Source organism: Triticum aestivum, chromosome 4B (assembly GCF_018294505.1).
Source record: "Triticum aestivum cultivar Chinese Spring chromosome 4B, IWGSC CS RefSeq v2.1, whole genome shotgun sequence".
Taxonomy (NCBI): Eukaryota; Viridiplantae; Streptophyta; class Magnoliopsida; order Poales; family Poaceae; genus Triticum; species Triticum aestivum.
Window position 1 is genome coordinate 483,076,019 of NC_057804.1, and position 12,243 is coordinate 483,088,261.

Here is a 12,243-nt window from a genome sequence, read left to right on the forward strand (position 1 = left end):
AGAACAGTCTGTAATGATCTGAACAATAACCATACTTCTGCTACTCCAAAAATTATGAAATAAGTTGGTGGACGTGAGGAATTTGTCTATTAATCTCCAAAAATAACAAACTCAAAAGCACTCTTCTGTAAAAAATTATAGCTAATCTCGTGAGCGCAAAGTTTCTGTTTTTTACAGCAAGATCACATTAACTTTCACCCAAGTCTTCCCAAAGGTCTTACTTGGCACTTTATTGAAACAAAAGGCATAAAACATGATTACTACGGTAGCTTAATCATGTGGGCACATAAAAACAGTAAGGATAAATATTGGGTTGTCTCCCAACAAGCGCTTTCCTTTAATGCCTTTTAGCTAGGCATGATGATTTCAATGATGCTCACACAAAAGATAAGAGTTGAAACACAAAGAGAGCATCATGAAGAATATGACTAGCACATTTAAATCTAGTTCACTTCCTATGCCTAGGGATTTTGTGAGAACACAATTTATAGGGACAAAAGTCAACTAGCATAGGAAGGCAAAACAAGTATAACTTCAAAACTTTAAGCACATAGAGAGGAAACTTGACATTATTGCAACTCCTACAAGCACATATTCCTCCCTCATAATAATTTTCAGTAGCATCATGAATAGCAACTTTGTTCTCATACTCAATTGGAACCTCTTCCGAAATAGTGGAATACTAACTAAAATTGACACTCTTCCGAATCCACTTTCATAAATATCGTACGAAGATTCAACACCCTCCAAGATAGTGGGATCACTAATTCCTAAAGTTGACACTCTTCCAAACCCACTTTAAATTATAGTATTATTCATACACCAAAAGATATAAGTGAAGTTCATGGAGCATTTTACAACCAATATCCAAGCTCAAAATATATAAGTGAAGCGTACGAAGCATTCTATAAAACCATACTCAAACGATTTAAGTGAAGCACAAAGAGCAATTCTATAAGACCGTACTTAAAAGATATAAGTGAAGCACATGAAGTATTCTATAAATCAATGAAGACCTATCTCATACTAGCATGATTCTTAAAGAAAAGCAAAAACACAAAGGGCACAAACAATGTGAACAAAACAAAAACCGAGGTATACCGATATTTGTTGAAGAAGAAAGATGGGATGCCAACCGGGGCATCCCCAAACTTAGATGCTTGAGTATCCTTTGAAATATTTCTTGGGGTGCCTTTGGCATCCCCAAGCTTGAACTATTGCCTCTCTTTATTCTTCTCACATCGGTAACTCCTCGTTCTTCAAACACTTCATTCACAAAAACTTAAACAAAAACTTGTGAGATCCGTTAGTGTAATAAAGCAAACTACCACTTTAAGGTACTATAATTAACTCAAACTTTGTTTATATTGGTGTTAAACCTACTGTATTCCAACTTCTCTATGGTTCATACCCTACATACTAGCCATAGATGCATCCAAATAAGCAAACAACACGCGAAAAACAGAATCTGTCAAGAACAGGACAGTCTGTAGTAATCTGGAAGTTTAGTAAACTTATGTAACTCCAAAAATTATGAAATAAATTTGAAAATTTGAACAATTTGTACAGAAGTAATGTTCAAAAAGTTTCAGACCCATTTGACTTTCTAGTAAAAAAATGTAAATTCATGCACTACAGAAAAGTTTCTGTTTTTGTTCTGCACAAAGTAAGCAAGCAATCTTATCATACTAAAACCAAAGCTTGGCACATTATTTTTATAATACAATGGTTATATACAAGGGGATAATTATTTAAAGAGAAACTACCATGAAAAATTCTACTCCCTCCGTTCGGATTTAGATGTTGCGACGTCTTTTTTGTGAAAACCCCCTCCATCTATTTCCGACCGAACCCGCGGTCGTCGCCCTCACTCTCTTCTCCGGCTGGCCGCCGCGGTCCGCTCGATGCTCTTCTCCGTCTCGCCGCCACGCTGCCGCTGCGCTCTCCCCCCTCCCCGTCCCCTCCCCACCTTCTATCGCGTCGCCGCACTCTCCTCCCCCACCTTCGGTGGCCTCGCCGCACTCCTCTCCTCCTTCCCGTGGCGACGGATTGAGTTCAAGCTTGGACCTTTGAGTTCAAGCCGGCGACGGATTCCGTCGATGCAAGGCCTTCACCGCCGCCAAGCTCCTGGCGCCGGTGGCCGTGAGCTTCAGGGGAGACCCCATCCTCTCTCCCTCCCAGATCCACCATGCAGCTCGCTCGCGCACCGGGATGCCGACGCCATGGAGGACGCTGCTCCACCCCTGCTCTGCTCCGTGACCCCGGTGCTATGGAGGACGCCGCTCCACCCCTGCTCCAGCCTCAAGGTACTCCACCCCTGCTCTAGCCTGAAGGAACAACCTGCGCCGCTGCTTCTGAATGTTGTGCCGTTGTTCATCTCTGAATGTTGGGCACCATCCATCTTTTCTTTACAGTTGGTGCTTGCCAGGGTACCCCAGGTTCAGTTCGTGGTGTGATCTTGAGATGCCCAATTCCTTTTCCCAGCCAGCCCTATAAACCTCATCAGGAAGTTACCCAAACCTTTGCTTGCACATCGGACGGCGGGCTTCCTATGCGCGTGCCAAAGCGTCTCCGGGGTTCAGCTTTCTACCTCCTCTATTCTGTTGGACTCTGTTCTTCAGCCTAGATAAGCATGCTCTGCTTTAGCTCTCTTCACCGCTGCATAGGAGATGGGACATACGACCTCTATTTGTTTACAGAGGGAGTATATAAAAACATAAATGGCACCAATAATTATATATCGATTATTTACTGCATGTTGATTAGTCATGTTACTATTATTCCTGTTACAACATGAAAAAGTTGATTGGTTAATCTCAGTGTCCAGCCACAGTATAGATCCTTGCTCAAGTCACCTCATGTCCACCCACTGTGCCTTTTTAGTTTACCTATCATCTGAAAGACTGCTCTTTTTCTTTTTCTTTTGAGAATATCTGAAAGGATGCTCAGTTAACCCTCTTATATGGAAAACAAAAGGCATGTTCATTTAACCTCTCCTAGCATGGTTATTTTTGTTGAAATACTTGCCTCAACTTGTTTCATATTGAGATAGTAATATTTTTTTATAAAAATAAATACTAATATTTTGTTATGCCTAGGTGTGGAACATGAAGCTGGCAATGCCAAGAATGAACAAGATGAGGGCACTGACAGTACCCCTAGTCAACTGCTTTTGGGCGCAAAGCCAAAGAAAATACTCACTTCCAAGTGCAGCCATGGGATTCAGACTCAGAAGAGGCAAAAGAATTAGGTGCTTTTTTGAATGGTGTTTCTGCCGCTTGGAGGCTACTAGTACTTGAAGGGTGTTTCTGCCGCTTGAAGGAGGTGGCTGCTCTTTTCCTGCTGCTCGGAGGAGGCTGCTCGTGCTCTTTTCCTGCTGCTTGAAGGTTGTTGCTGCTCTTTTCCTACTTCTTGGAGACTGCTGGTACTCGAAGGGTGTTTCTGCTGCTTGAAGGCTCCTGGTTCTCTTTTCCTGTTGTTTGGAGGCTGCTGGTATTCGAAGGGTGTTTCTGCTTCTTCAAGGCTGCTGCGGCTCTTTTCTTGCTGCTCTTTTCCTGCTGCTTCTGCTCTTTTTCTGCTGCTAAGATTGCTTCTGCCTCTTCTATAAAGGCTTTGGTCTGTCCAACTAGCTCATGATCGATAGATAGAGCTATAGGAAGCCGTCCTTCTGCCTGCCGGCGTTCCTTGTTCATGTGAGGGATCGAGTAGTTTATCGCTCCCTTGTTTCTCATTACTTCTCGGATGCATGACTGCAGCATCACGAAGCTTCTAGCTATCTTATCAACCGGGTAGTTTCGATATTCCTCCTCCACACCTTCTATCAGTTCCCTGATGCTTTGAGCTGCTCTGCTATCAGTGTGGGACTGGAGAGACCTGGATATGCAGAGATCAAGAATGTTCATGTCGGGACTGTTTGGAGGCTGTTGAAGCAACTTAATATCCAAATCAGTCTGTTCTATGACTTGTCGGAAAACCGGGTCATCGGGAAGAATATGTGGCGTGGCATTATCTTGTTGGATATGCGTCCTTCATCTTCATTCGTCCAGCGCTCTTGGATCGCAGGAATAAGTTTCTCACACATGTAATACCTCATTACATCTCATGTGACTTTCAATGATTTGAGATCGAGCATCCCTTTATCTCTGCTTTCACTGGTTCTTTGAGCAGGAGACTCTGTGACAAAAGCCGAAATGTTGAGCTCACCACCTTTGCCGTATCTTGGTTTAGCCACGGCTGCGAGAAACATCACCTTGGCGATGCTATCCTTATGATGCAAGGTGTGCAAGGGGTCGAGTTCTTCGGGAAGCAAATAGTAGTTGTTCACCTCCCCAGTCATGTTGAACCACTTTTCATCCATGTAGGCTATGTTGTCTAATTCCCGTGTCGCAGACCAATAATCTTCACACATAGCCAAGCACCATTTCAATCTCTTTACAATGTTGGATAGGTTTAAGTGGGGCCTCAACTTATTACTGTGACGCCTCAAATGACCCCACTCGAACCTTGAGTGTAAGGTCGTGCAGCTTACACCCAATGCCTTTGACAGACCTCGCAATGTTCTCCTTCTGTTCAATGGGATTGTCACCACCCTCGACAGATCCAAATATTTCCACTTGCGGCCAACTCTACCTGGCTTTTGATTTGAGACATCAACTTTCTCCCCTTTTTCAATCTGTTTAAGAGCTCTTTCCCATATTCTCTCAATAGTTCTTATGGTTGTATCGAGTAGGCTAGCAATGACCTCCTTGTCTTTTTTCAGAACTTGTCCATTTTGGGTCTTGATCACCATGAGTGCAAAATAAATACCATATCTCTCCTCATTTGTGAGTTCCCCGTGAATTGGTTTCTGTACAGCACTTGCTTCCTCATGAATTGCTTCCTCTACACCACTTGCTTCTTCATGAATTGGTTCCTCTACACCACTTGCTTCTTCCCCTGTCAAATAAGGAGCAAAAGACAAGTCATGTAACTATTGCAAATAATAGGAGTAGATCATGGAAATGAAAATGCAAAAGTTTTGGAGGTAGTACCTGTTGCTTCATTATTAACTGGTTCTTCATTGTTGTATCGTTGTTGACTGTTGTGTTCTTCCTATTGATCTACAAGTTCTGAGGCATTATCTTGTTGAGGACTCATGTTGAGATCAATCCCAAACATCATTGCGGCGGTGGAGCACTTGCTCAGGTAACTGTTCATGATCCAATAAGAAAGAACATGAAAGTTTATATGAAAAATGAGTACTCCTTCAAGTTGCCCACTCAGCAAATGAAAGCAAGCTGAAAAATGGAATTGCTGGCACAAAAATGAACTACTAAAAACTGATGGTACCTTTGTTCTTTTCCCTGTAAAAATGACAATTTCTTGTTCTTCCCTGAAGAAGTGTTAGTAGCTTGTTCTTTCCTGAAAAAAGTAAAAAGCAAATCAACACTGATAAGGTATTTTACAAAGTGATATCCTGCAGAAAAACAAATTCCATATTTACAAAAACGCAGAGCAAATTTACACTGACAAAAATGTCTGATAATCATCTATTAAAACCTACTCCAGGAGTATTTCATGGGGAGAAAGAGGAAGAACAGAGAGAGCAGCTCCACAAATTGTAGTGACAACAAAAATAAAAACATAAACATTGACAAATTGACTGCTCACAGTTAATAAGTTAATACTCCAGACAAAATCCTTGCTAAACAGTAAGTCCTACTCCTACTACTGTACTCCTAATAGAGGAGAAGAGAAGATAAGAGAAGAGAAAAGAGGAGTACAATAAAAAACAGTGCTGACAGCAGTAGCAAAATCCCTAACAAAATACAGCAACACAGGAAGAACATGTTTTAACCTGAATTATGTGATCACTAAACTTTGCACCAACATTATTCAGTCCCATGAATGATGCAAGCTGAATTATCTTAGCTAAACTTGACTGAATTATTTAGTCCATGAATGATCCAGTAACAATCCTAACAAAATCCCTAACTGAATTTGACTAAATTATGCACCATTATTCAGTCCATGCTAAAGTTTGAGAATTCTTTGCACTACTGCTCCTCTTCCTCTACTACTCCAAGAACTACACTAAACTACTCCTACACTAATTGCTGAATTTAGGAGCAGGAGTACAAAATTATTTGCACTGCTACTGTTAATGGAGTACTCCTCTTGTAGGCCGAGAAGAGAAGACAAAGAGATGAGAGAGAAGAGAAACTATTCCTAATGCATGAAGGAAAATATTTCAGTTTATTTTACTTGAAGGAAAAGGTCTAAGTTAATTAAGGGAAAAGATTTTAGTTTATTTTACTTGAAGGAAAAGGTTTAAGTTAATTAAAGGAGTGAGCGGTTAAATTCAGTTCAAGTTTCAGTTAAAGGAAAAGGTTCATTGATGGCATTGAATTTAGATATGGTAGATCTACCAGTAGGAAGACCGTTGCACTGAAATTCAGTTCAAGTTTCGGCATATTCAGGAAAAGGTTCATCTACCAGTAGTTAGCTTCATCTACCAGTAGTTACCTGACACAGTTTATTTATTTTTGGTAGCAAGCACTGCTGCACTGAGAGAAGAGAGTGTCCTCCAAATGTACAGAGTAGGAGTACTGGCATCAATTTTAAACAACATCATCATTCAGTACTCCAGCATCATCATTCAGTACTCCAGTAAGTGAATTTACTACTCCTGCTCCTAATTCAGTACTCCAGCATCATCATTCAACATTCAGCAGCATCAACTACTCCAGCATTCAGCATTCAGCATTCAGTAGGAGTACTATTCAGTATAATTATGTTATCAGCAGCATTCAGAATTCAATTTCACTTTAATTTAGTTTTGCTTTACAATTAAACAGGGAGGCATTCAGCATCCAGCATTCAGTGTTCAATCCAGCATCCAACAGGGAGGCATTCAGTAACTGGGGGCGAGGCGGGGAATACCAGCAGCAGCAACAGAGGCGGGGGCGGGCGCAACCGTCGAAGCAGGACCAGCACAGAGAGGAAGATCCTGGCCTTGGAGGAGAGGTTGAGCAGGGCCAACACGGCGACGAACACCCTGGGCCAGAGCGGCGATGAAGACCCAGCATCGGCGACGGCGGCCAGAATTGTCCGCGGCGACGGCGACCAAGGTGGACGAAATCAAGGACCCAGTCATCGATTTTGTGCTTCTCGGCACGATTCAGAGGGAGGTGACTGTTGGAGCAATCCCGCTGCTCAGGTAGGTGAGGGCACAACCATGGCGGCTTCGCAGGTGGGCGGCGGCGCATGTCGCGTCCGTGGATGTCCTGCGCGTCTCCTCCGTGACGACGCAGGTCGTCTCCTGCACAGGCGGCTGGGTCCTATGAAGCGCGGCTGGGTGCTGAGGAGAACGGTGCACTGGGGAGGAAGACGGGGGAAGGTGGCCAGAGCCGGTGACGCGCGGGCGACGGTGGAGAACTGAGGAAGGAGATGGGTGTTTTTTCAAATGATTTGAAAGTATAAGGACGTGTTTGCAAAATGTGTACTATACAGCACTCGCGACATCTAAATCCGAACGAAGGGAGTACATTGTTTCCGTGAGCATGAACACAAGTGCTCAAGGTCGACCCTCACTTCTTCAATGCATAACTTTCCAATCACTTCTCTTTTTGAAAAACTTTTTTAGGCATGAGAGGCAAGTAAATAATTTTTGGTATTATCATTCTTTTTTTAAAATTTTTTGCATGTTTCACCCACAACTAAATAGAAACAAAAAGGAAAAACAAAATCTACTAAGTAAAGAAAGCAAGCAAGCACACACGAGAATATCAACCCCACGCTATTGCTCCCCGGCTACGGCGCCAGAAAAGAGCTTGATAATCCCCAAGTGCAGGGAATCATCATAGCAATTCCCAAAGGTGGAAGTGATAAATATGGAGCGTCGAACCCACAAGGAGCCAAAGGTAAGATCAATATTCTCTCAAGTCCTATCTGCCACTGATATGACTCTACGTGCACCAAACATTTGCTTCCAACTAGAAACAAGAAATAAAACTGTGTTGTGGGTATAAAGAGGATAACTTTGTATGATATCGGAGAGCTAAAATATAAAAGTAGGTGATGTTATCATAAAGTTAGAATATATTACTAAATAATATAAATAGCGAGTGTGGAATAATGGTGTATCAATGTGCGGAATTGTCCTAGGCAATTGTTAACAAGATGGATAGTCGTCATTGCAACTTCATATGAGGGAGAGGCATAAACTAACATATTTTTCCTACTTGGATCATATGCTCTAGAGGCAATAATAAAGTTATTATTTATTTCCTCATATCATGATAAATGTTTATTATTCATGCTAGAATTGTATTAACCGGAAACATGATACATGTGTGAATACATAGACAAACTTAATCTCACTAGTATGCCTCTACTTGACTAGCTCATTAATCAAAGATGGTTATGTTTCCAAACCATAGACATGTGTTTTCATTTGATTAACGGGATCACACCATTAGGAGAATGATGTTATTGACCTAACCCATTCCGTTAGCTTAGCATTTGATCATTTAGTATGTTGCTATTGCTTTCTTAATGACTTATACAAAGTTCCTACAACTATGAGATTATGCAAATCCCGTTTACCGGAGGAACACTTTGTGTGCTACCAAACGTCACAACGTAACTGGGTGATTATAAAGGAGCTCTACAGGTGTCTCCAAGGGTACATGTTGAGTTGGCGTATTTCGAGATTAGGTTTTGTCACTCCGATTGTCGGAGAGGTATCTCTGGGCCCTCTCGGTAATGCACATCACTATAAGCCTTGCAAGCAATGTGGCCAATGTGTTGGTTACGGAATGATGCATTACGTAACGAGTAAAGAGACTTGCCGGTAACAAGATTGAACTAGGTATTGGATACCGACGATCGAATCTCGGGCAAGTAACATACCGATGACAAAGGGAACAACGTATGTTGTTATGCGGTTTGACCGATAAAGATCTTCGTAGAATATGTAGGAGCCAATATGAGCATCCAGGTTCCGCTATTGGCTATTGACCAGAAACAGTTCTAGGTCATGTCTACATAGTTCTCGAACCCATAGGGTCCGCACGCTTAACGTTACGATGACAATTTTATTATGAGTTTATAAGTTTTGATGTACCGAAGGTTGTTCGGAGTCCCGGATGTGACCACAGACATGACGAGGAGTCTCGAAATGGTCGAGACATAAAGATTGATATATTGGACGACTATATTCGGACACCGGAAGTGTTCCGGGTGATTTCGGAGAAAACCGGAGTGCCGGAGGGGTTACCAAACCCCCCCCCCCCGGGGAAGTATTGGGCCTTAGTGGTCCTGAGGGGAGAGAGAGGGCAGCAGCCCAGGAGGTGGCAGGCCCCCTCCCATGAGGAGTCCGAATTGGACTAGGGGAGGGGGGCGCGGCCCCTCTTTCCCTCTTCCTCTCCCTCTCTTTCCATCCCCCTTCCCTCTTCCTAGTTGGACTAGGAAAGGGGAGTCCTACTCCTACTAGGAGGAGGACTCCCCCCTCCTTGGCGCGCCCCAAGGGCCGGCCGGCCTCCCCCCTTGCTCCTTTAGATACGGGGGTAGAGGGACACCCCAAAGACACACAAGTTGATCTTCGTGATCGTTCCTTAGCCGTGTGCGGTGCCCCCCTCCACCATATTCCGCCTCGGTCATATCGTTGCGGTGCTTAGGCGAAGCCCTGCGTCAGTAGAGCATCATCATCGTCACCACGCCGTCGTGCTGACGGAACTCATCCCCGACACCCTGCTGGATCGGAGTCTGGGGATCGTCATCGAGCTGAACGTGTGCTGAACTCGGAGGTGTCGTACGTTCGGTACTTGGATCGGTCGGATCGTGAAGATGTACGACTACATCAACTGTGTTGTTCTAATGCTTCCGCATATGGTCTACGAGGGTACGTGGACAACACTCTCCCCTCTCGTTGCTATGCATCACCATGATCCTTGCGTGTGCGTAGGAATTTTTTTGAAATTACTACGTTCCCCAACAGTGGCATCCGAGCCTGGTTTTATGCGTAGATGTCATATGCACGAGTAGAACACAAGTGAGTTGTGGGCGATACAAGTCATTACTGCTTACCAACATGTCATACTTTGGTTCAGCGGTATTGTGAGATGAAGCGGCCCGGACCGACATTACGCGTACGCTTACGCGAGACTGGTTTCACCGCTACGAGCACTCGTTGCTTAAAGGTGACTGGCGGGTGTCTGTCTCTCTCACTTTAGTTGAACCGAGTGTGGCTACGCCCGGTCCTTGCGAAGGTTAAAACAACACTAACTTGACGAACTATCGTTGTGGTTTTGATGCGTAGGTAAGAACAGTTCTTGCTCAGCCCGTAGCAGCCACGTAAATTTTGCAATAACAAAGTAGAGGACATCTAACTTGTTTTTGCAGGGCATGTTGTGATGTGATATGGTCAAGACGTGATGCTATATTTTATTGTATGAGATGATCATGTTTTGTAACCAAAGTTATCGGCAACTGGCAGGAGCCATATGGTTGTTGCTTTATTGTATGAAATGCAAACGCCCTGTAATTGCTTTACTTTATCACTAAGCGGTAGCAATAGTCGTAGAAGCAATAGATGGCGTAAACGACAACGATGCTACAATGGAGATCAAGGTGTCGCGCCGGTGACGATGGTTATCACGACGGTGCTTCGGAGATGGAGATCACAAGCACAAGATGATGATGGCCATATCATATCACTTATATTGATTGCATGTGATGTTTATCCTTTATGCATCTTATCTAGCTTTGATTGATGGTAGCATTTTAAGATGATCTCTCACTAAATTATCAAGAGGTGTTCTCCCTGAGTATGCACCGTTGTGAAAGTTCTTCGTGCTGAGACACCACATGATGATGAATACAACGGGTGCAAAATAGTTGCACACGCGGAATACTCAGGTTAAACTTGACGAGCCTAGCATATACAGATATGGCCTCGGAACACGGAGACCGAAAGGTCAAACATGAATCATATAGTAGATATGATCAACATAGTGATGTTCACCATTGAAACTCCTCCATCTCACGTGATGATCGGACATGGTTTAGTTGATTTGGGTCACGTGATCACTTAGATGACTAGAGAGATGTCTGTCTAAGTGGGAGTTCTTAAGTAATATGATTAATTGAACTTAAATTTATCATGAACTTAGTACCTGATAGTATTTTGCTTGTCTATGTTTGTTGTAGATATATGGCTCGTGTTGTTGTTCCGTTGAATTTTAATGTGTTCCTTGAGAAAGCTAAGTTGAAAGATGATGGTAGCAATTACACGGACTGGGTCTGTAACCTGAGGATTATCCTCATTGCTGCACAGAAGAATTACGTCCTGGAAGCACCGCTGGGTGCCAGGCCTACTACAGATGCAACTGACGATGTTAAGAACGTCTGGCAGAGCAAAGCTGATGACTACTCGATAGTTCAGTGTGCCATGCTTTACGGCTTGGAACCGGGTCTTCAACGACGTTTTGAACGTCATGGAGCATATGGGATGTTCCAGGAGTTGAAGTTAATATTTCAAGCAAATGCCCGGATTGAGAGATATGAAGTCTCCAATAAGTTCTATAGTTGTAAGATGGAGGAGAATAGTTCTGTCAGTGAACATATACTCAAAATGTCTAGGTATAATAATCACTTGATTCAACTGGGAGTTAATCTTCCTGATGATAGTGTCATTGACAGAATTCTTCAATCACTGCCACCAAGCTACAAGAGCTTCGTGATGAACTATAATATGCAAGGGATGGACAAGACTATTCCCGAGCTCTTCGCAATGCTAAAGGCTGCGGAGGTAGAAATCAAAAAGGAGCATCAAGTGTTGATGGTCAATAAGACCACCGGTTTCAAAAAAAGGGCAAAGGGAAGAAGAAAGGGAACTTCAAGAAGAAGAACAAACAAGTTGCTGCTCAAGAGAAGAAACCCAAGTCTGGACCTAAGCCTGAGACTGAGTGCTTCTACTGCAAGCAAACTGGTCACTGGAAGCGGAACTGCCCCAAGTATTTGGCGGATAAGAAGGATGGCAAAGTGAACAAAGGTATATGTGATATACATGTTATTGATGTGTACCTTACTAATGCTTGCAGTAGTACCTGGGTATTTGATATTGGTTCTGTTGCTAATATTTGCAACTCGAAACAGGGACTGCGGATTAAGCGAAGATTGGCTAAGGACGAGGTGACGATACGCGTGGGAAATGGTTCCAAAGTCGATGTGATCGCGGTCGGCACGCTACCTCTACATCTA